Here is a 7,500-nt window from a genome sequence, read left to right as displayed (position 1 = left end):
CGATAAACTGCCCGAAGTATTACAGGGAATGTTTTGAGTGTTTTTCGCATTGCTCCGCAGCCACCGATAACAATGTACTTGACCTCTCTCACGAACAAATTTCCAACACTGTTCTTTGGAACAATAAATTTATATGTATTAATGGTAAATCAGTCTTCAATCAAAGCTTGGTTAGTAAAAGAATAATTAAAATAGGCGATTTAGTAACAGAGAAAAACCAATTTATTTCTCAATGTAATCAAAGCCGGGTGAATCTTTCTCCAAAAGATATTTTTGATTTGATGTCCTTAGTTGATGCAATCCCTGCACCCTGGCAACAGTCCCTGAAAATAAATGGATACTTGAACAAGAGTCCTTTTGTTATTCAGGACCAAATTCAACTTGTGCTCAATAACCAGGAGGTCTCGATCACTGAGGCGACCTTTAAGAACGTTTATAGGGAGATGGTCTCTGGATTTGTCACTCCACCGACAGCTCATTCAAAGTTTAATGAAATCTTTAATGGTGTTTGTTTGGACTGGAACGAAATTCATAGTCATGCCCTTTCTAGTCGCTTTAGACACAAAGTCACGGGAATTTCAATATAAAATTCTAAATATAGGTATTTAGTGCTTTCAATTCACCAACCAAACACAAGAATGTTGAAAGAATTATATATGCATTTCGTCGGTAAAATTATAAAATAGTAAAAGGTAAAAGCTGTTAAAATGTTTGACTAAACGTTTTCGATCTTGCGATCATCTTCAGAGCGATTAAATTGCATAAACCAACTATTTTATATTTGTGGTTACGTAATACCAGTTCCCATGGGGTATAAGGTAAGGTGGAATGACTGGACTTGTTTGTTTAGGACTGGTTTGAAGCGTGGGATGTAAAATGCCTCTTTTATTTTTCTCTTTGTCCATGAGTGAGCCGAAGTCAAAATGTCCCATGTGAATTTGTGTTCGGGGTGTTTCTTTAGGTGTTTGGCCGGTTCCGATTGTTTGTTTATATCGGAATGTTCGTTGACATGTACTTCCAGATTGCGTGCCGTTACACCAATGTAACCTTGATTACAAGTACACGTACCTATGTATATTACGTGTGATGGATGAATGTTCACGCATCAACCGTAATATACATAGGCACGTGTACTTGTAATCAAGCTTACATTGGTGAAACGGCACGCAATCTGAAAGTACATGTCAACGAACATTCCGATATAACCAAACAATCGGAACCGGCCAAACACCTAAAGAAACACCCCGAACACAAATTCACATGAGACATTTTGACTTCGGCTCACTCATGGACAAAGAGAAAAATAGAAGAGGCATTTTACATCGCACGCTTCAAACCAGTCCTAAATAAACAAGTCCAGTCATTCCACCTTACCTTATACCCCATGGGAACTGGTATTACGTAACCACAAATATAAAACAGTTGGTTTATGCAATTTAATCACTCTGAAGATGATCGCAAGATCGAAAACGTTTAGTCAAACATTTTAACAGTTTTTACCTTTTACTATTGTTGAAAGAATTGTTTGAGTCAAAACATCCTTGTAAATTACTGACAAAAGTGGGTGGCTTTTTTCCTCAATTCCTAACCCTAACCCTAATCAACTGTCCGATCGTATCAAAGGCTGGAGGCTGCACAAAGTCTCTTCACAATGCCTACAAGACTGAACAGAGGTTGAACTGCAGACTTCAAGGAACCCTCCTAAAGCTCAAGAATTGTAAATTTGCTTTTATTAAGTTTCTTATCGTCACACACTTAGCAAACCAACAAAAGTTTAATTTACTAGATTCTTGTGGCTAATCATGATTTGCATTTAAATTGAACGTGTTCGTGAAATCAGAATCCGTAGATCCGCTGCAGGGGTTCTACGGATTCTGATCTCACGAACACATTTAAATGTAAACAGTCATGATTAGCTACAAGAATGTTGAAAGAATAGACCCATTTCAGTAATTTCCAATCTGGAGGACAAAACAATGGTTGTTCTGCCCCCTGAGAGAAGCAAATTAAACCTTTCAAATGCAAAACAATCTTATTGTTTTGTCCTCCAGCTTGGGAATTAACTGGAAGGGGGGTCTGTCAAATCGTATAAAAGGCTGGAGGTTGCGCGAAGTTTCTTTACAATTGCCTTGAAGGGTGAACAGAGACCTTATTGCAAACTTCAAAGGAACCCTTCTGAAGCACGACAAATCTCACACTCGTACTGCAAAGGTAGGCAAAAGTGATTCTGCTAATGCATTTTCTCACGGCTTTAAGTCCAAGATTTTTAAGCGTTTTTAACCCGAAAGGCTGTAATAAACAAGACCCCGAGTTGCCTTAACTATTTCAGCGTTGATCTTCTACAAAGGTTTTCCAACAACAGTGAGTAGGTAGCTCACTCTCGTAGAAAGAGCTAACATGACTGCACGAATTAGCGTTAAACTGATTTACGGTGATATATCAGGGCAAGAAGGAGCGACAGTAATTTGTTGATGCAGTTAGATCGATCTCCGACCAGACAAAGTATTTTGGGCGTTGCAATAAAGTTAACGGCGGGAAGGCAGGGCACTTACTGGCCTTTCCCACCCATAAGACAAAGATCTAAGTCTCGGTACAATCCATTGACAATTTAGTACTAACCTCTTAGGGCAGTTACAATGATGTGAGGCGCGTTTGTGATGTGTTTGGACTAAACATAACATTACATTTGTCATTTTTCCAAGCTGGGAAACTAAAAAATAGACATGTAAAGCAACTTTGTGCCTCAAGTTCAGTGAAAATGAATTATACCGCCGAAGCGAACGAAGATAGGGATGATGCCATGGAAATAGAGAAAGGCATAAAGAAGCGAGTATTCTTCAGGGGCACCCATTAACGAGAATATACTTCAAAACCACTTAAACATAGCATTTCTAAACGTATTTTAGTATTTAAACGGTAGATATAGGTATATTTTTATCCGCTAAAAATGTTTCATCTGTTCGGATATCCTAGCTGAAAGTCTAGTGATCCGAAAATTATAGGGATCAAAACTTACCTTTTCGAAACTCTCAGCCAGAAAAAAGCTCCCGAAAATTCTAGGTGACCTTTTTGGGGTGAAAATTCGTTAAAAATGGGCAATTATACCATTTATGAGATGTTCGAAAATCCTAGGACAGGCAGGCAAGCAAGAAATTTTACAACAAATGTTCCGAAAATTCTAGATCTCAAATCGTCTTCCGAACAGATATTTTTCGAAAACTGACGTTGGGTGCCCCTGATTCTTGCGTTGAAACATCTTTTTGAACTGAGAGGCCTGCAGATAATACTGCACCTAAAATACTCAGTCAAGAAAGCCAGAGACTTTATCTTAACTTTATCTAAAATTGTGAAAGGGGCTTTAATCAATTTGTCACAAGGATTGTCCTGTTTTCTGGACAAAACCACACAGAAATCCTTCTTAGTGTAGTGACTCTTACTCGTGCCAAAGGCATTCCTTGAAATCGACGAGCTTCAATCGATTTCATCGTCCGCCGAACATTTTTGGCCATAACTTCGAGAATTTGAACATTTAAGCCAAGATGCAATCCATTTTCAGCCTTCATCTGTAGCAACAAAAACAAATGAATACATTGCAGTAACATAGCCTTCAGTAAACTGTTTTCACTGATTTTAAAATGTCTTTCAGCATTCTACAACAACATCAAAATAGCGTGAGAGAGCCCCTAGATATCTCAAACCGACGTGAATTGTCTATGGGGTTTAAAATAATCAGTCTAGATTTCTAGCGTCTTGTGGAAAAATGCCTTGTCGGTGTTAAGTGCCGTCACAAACGGGAACAACTGTCAAGTCTTGATTACCTTGTTGGAGAAAAAAGACAAACACAGATGATTAATTAACAATTGGAGACCGATTTCGTGGATTAATATCGATGTTAAAATTACGTCAGACCGGTGCAGTTGCAAGAAGAGTGGAAACTCTGTGAAAATCTTTGACTGCCGGGCAGTTAGTCTATTTAAGACCTTTCATGCCCGCTTGCCGGGCAGATAGCCGCGCCCAATAAATAAAAGGGCATAATCCTGTGCCAACGATTTGAATTCATCCGTTGAAGTTGAGATCCTTCCACCTCTAAACTCGCAACTTCTGTTTAATAGATTTAACCAATTCTCGATCGTAAAGTGCACGCCTAGGATTTTGACCGATTTTTAAAAGCAGTACAGGCGATGTGAGAAGTAGAGAATTAAGGAGTTGGTTTCGTGTGAACTAATTACCAGTTATTACTAGTAATAGTTTTCAGTACATCTGCCCCCGCTTAAGATAATATGGATGACAGTTGAGGTGTTTTCCAATTAATATGTGCTGCACATTGTGATGTCTTCATATTATGCTACGTATAATTCAGTAGGTTGGTAAATGAAATTGAAAGATGCAAAGAAAGGATGGCTAACAACAAACGGCCATTTATTTTCAATTTGCATCAACGTTTATTTGATACGCTATCAATTGAAAAGCAATTTACATAATTATGGAAAGTGCCTTGAAAATATGATACATTGCAATTTCCCGGGGTACTTAGTGAAAAATCAGCCTCAAGCTGTTCTCAACATGTTCTTAAATTCTATCTGAAAATTATATACACTGTATTGCCCAACTGACACTGCTTTATTAATTGACTCCATTAAACATTGTCGTTGGTTGCACAACAGTATTGTCAATTTTGCAGAGATTACTTCCCGTGCTTCACTTTCACTGTGCTATAAAACTTAAAGGACAAAGAGTACAAAAATTCCAATAAAGAAAATTGATTTTAAAATGACATGGTTTTCCTGACCCAGTAATTTTTAATTTAACTGGTACCCAGAATTTCCTTATATATAAGAACCAGTTGAATTTATCAGGCTGAATTTGTTCTTATGTATATGGTGTTCCTTTTATCAAATTTCATCCTGGAGGTTCTTAATCCACCAGTTCATGCGGGATTTTACTGTACGTTATACTAGAAAATTAATTTGTTCTAATGTAAAATATATTCAAAGGGTCTTGCTTAAGAGTGTTTATGTACTGTTAACCTTGAGATCTGCAGCAAGACTATTTCACTGATGATACCCTGATAATAAAAAGCTCTTTGTCCCATTGACAACCTACAACCAGGAATGTCAATGCTTCAATATCCCTTAGTTTCCTGCCATGAATATCAAAGCGTTTAACAAAATAGTTAGGTAAGTACTCTGGGGCCATTCCACTCATACTGTACATTTAAAAGTTAAAACCAAATCATTAAACAGAATTTTCTCTGAAACATTCAACCATGCCATCAAAGTGATCTTTGGCCCTCCGAAATATGACCAAACTTTCTCAGTCCTGACACAATTCAGCTTGTGTGTACCAGAACGTACAGCTACTTTCTACAACGAATAAATAAATGTAGTCAAAATGAACTCACTTCCAGAAGATTTGGCATCAAAACCTTTTCATAATGCTTTCAATTGGCCTGAAATTCCCTCGAATGAAAGTGATGTGCAGTGGAAGTTGATAAAGTTGATGTCAACTTTCTTAAGCACTTCAGGGAAGCTGAATAAAATTTTCTTATTCAACTACGTATATATCACATGAGATTGAGGCCATGTGTGTCAGTCAGTCCAAGATGGCGGCCAAAGCCTGAAATGACCTGGCATCCGAGATCAATACCCGCGGGACCGTCGTAAACCCCGCGGGACTGAAAAACGACGTAAATAGTATCCGATTTTGTACCATTATCCAATGAGAGCACGCAGAAATTAATCGGTGGGTTATAGGCTAAAATAGCATGTGTACCAAAACAATTTCCACTTAGCAAATATGCATTCATACATACAGACAATCATACAGATACAGATACAGATATACACAGGAAACGATTCCGGATTCGTAAGTACTTGGATTGAAAGTTTCCGAATTCGTGACGAGTCTGTGGACCTTTTATACCGCCTTCATGTTTTGGAGTGTAAACACGGGCCACCCAGGCTCCAAACGCAGAAATATAAGGATTTCAATGGATGTTTGCCGTAAATGGGTAACAAAAATAAAATAAAAAATTGGAATTGCAGTTCTTACGTACCACATATTTGTTGTTCAGCTGTGTTTTTTGACAGATCTGGAGCCTTTAAACTACATTTTACCGAGGTTCGAGAACCAGAAGGTAATTCCTTTTCCCAGTTTACGGCAAACTTCCATACATTCCTTACATTTGACTCCTGTTTTGATCCTGATCCTCCGGTGGTGTAGACACGAAAAAAGGAACGCGGTGCAAAAACATCTCTGATTCGTCACAGATCCGGAAACTTTAGCTTTGGTGTAAACGTAATCTAAATGATTTCAATCTTTCACGCTTTCCCTTTTAACTGTTTATCTATATACGTTGCATCTTCAGTTTGAATACTCTTCCCTGACGTGATTATTGAACTCAAGTTTGGAGATCTTACTTCATCAAAATGTCTTCGGTAAGTGATGTTGATTATACCCCGCCCACGTTCCGTTTCCTCATTACGTTTCTACGACTGTTGGCTGTTAATATAGGGAGAAGTTATTTTATCGACAGGCATACACGTTCCTCAACACTTTGGAAACGTTTTCGGGACCGGAGAACTATTATTTTCCGAGCATCGATTTCGGAGTAGTTCTGAAAGCTCAGACGCTGAAAGTTCGCAAAAAGTTTAACTTAATTTGTTTTTCTTCTTTGGTTGATTTGTATTCATTAAATCAACTAATTAAAACCGCGCACCGGTGGCTCAGTTGGTTGAGCATCGGGCTGTCATACGGGAGGTCGCGGGTTCGAACCCCGGCCGGATCAACACTCAGGAACTTAAATTGGTGAGGAGAAAGTGCTGCCTTTGTAATTTCATCTCCAAATGGTTAGACTTTCAAGTCTTCTCGGATAAGGACTATATCGTCTCACAAATGTCTTCTATGCTCATAAGTTCATAAGTTCCCTGTCCCTGTCCCTGTGGGACGTTAAAGAACCCAAGCACTATTCGAGAAGGGTAGCGGATAAAGTCCCCGGTGTTGTGGCTGTGCTGTTCTCTCCAGCAGAAGTGGCCGGCTTGGCGGTGATGTCTCTAAAAAGGCTTGTGGTGTATGAGGCCACCTAAGCAGAAACAGCCACAAGTCAAAAAGGGACTTTGCCGAGTGCTGGAACATGTAGATGACATGTAGATGTAGATTAATTAGCGGTCGACTATTTGGTAATCATGTCGGACCTGTGTTATTTGCAGTGGCTACAACTGTTGCAATTCCATTTAAACATAAGGCGGATACCGAGAAGAGAGAAGATACAGCCCATGACAGACACCTTTATCAACCTGAAGGAAATAACTTTGTTTCAACACTTTTAGATGCAATCATTAAAATTGCACATTTGATTCTTCGATCAGAGTATAGAATCATCCGCCAACTTCATTGTAAAGAAATTTATAATATATCAAGCCATCATGCCAAGTGAAATCAAATGGCTATTTTAACGTGTACAAAGCAGCTAAACAGTTTCCCTCTTTTGTTCACTCATTT

At 38.6% G+C, this 7,500-nt stretch overlaps 1 long non-coding RNA gene across 1 annotated transcript in view; it reads left to right on the top strand.

Annotated features, from left to right (window-relative positions):
* The first annotated feature begins 2,060 nt into the window (after positions 1 to 2,060).
* LOC138057729 (uncharacterized) overlaps positions 2,061 to 7,500 on the top strand; it is a 7,011-nt gene continuing 1,571 nt past the window's right edge. The window contains exons 1-2 of the long non-coding RNA XR_011133702.1: positions 2,061 to 2,211; positions 6,368 to 6,437. This is a non-coding gene — a long non-coding RNA (uncharacterized lncRNA). The remainder of the gene's footprint in view (positions 2,212 to 6,367; positions 6,438 to 7,500) is intronic.

The sequence above is a fragment of the Montipora capricornis genome, chromosome 7 (assembly GCF_036669925.1).
Source record: "Montipora capricornis isolate CH-2021 chromosome 7, ASM3666992v2, whole genome shotgun sequence".
NCBI classification, from domain to species: Eukaryota; Metazoa; Cnidaria; class Anthozoa; order Scleractinia; family Acroporidae; genus Montipora; species Montipora capricornis.
This window is presented reverse-complemented; position numbering and strand designations above follow the sequence as displayed.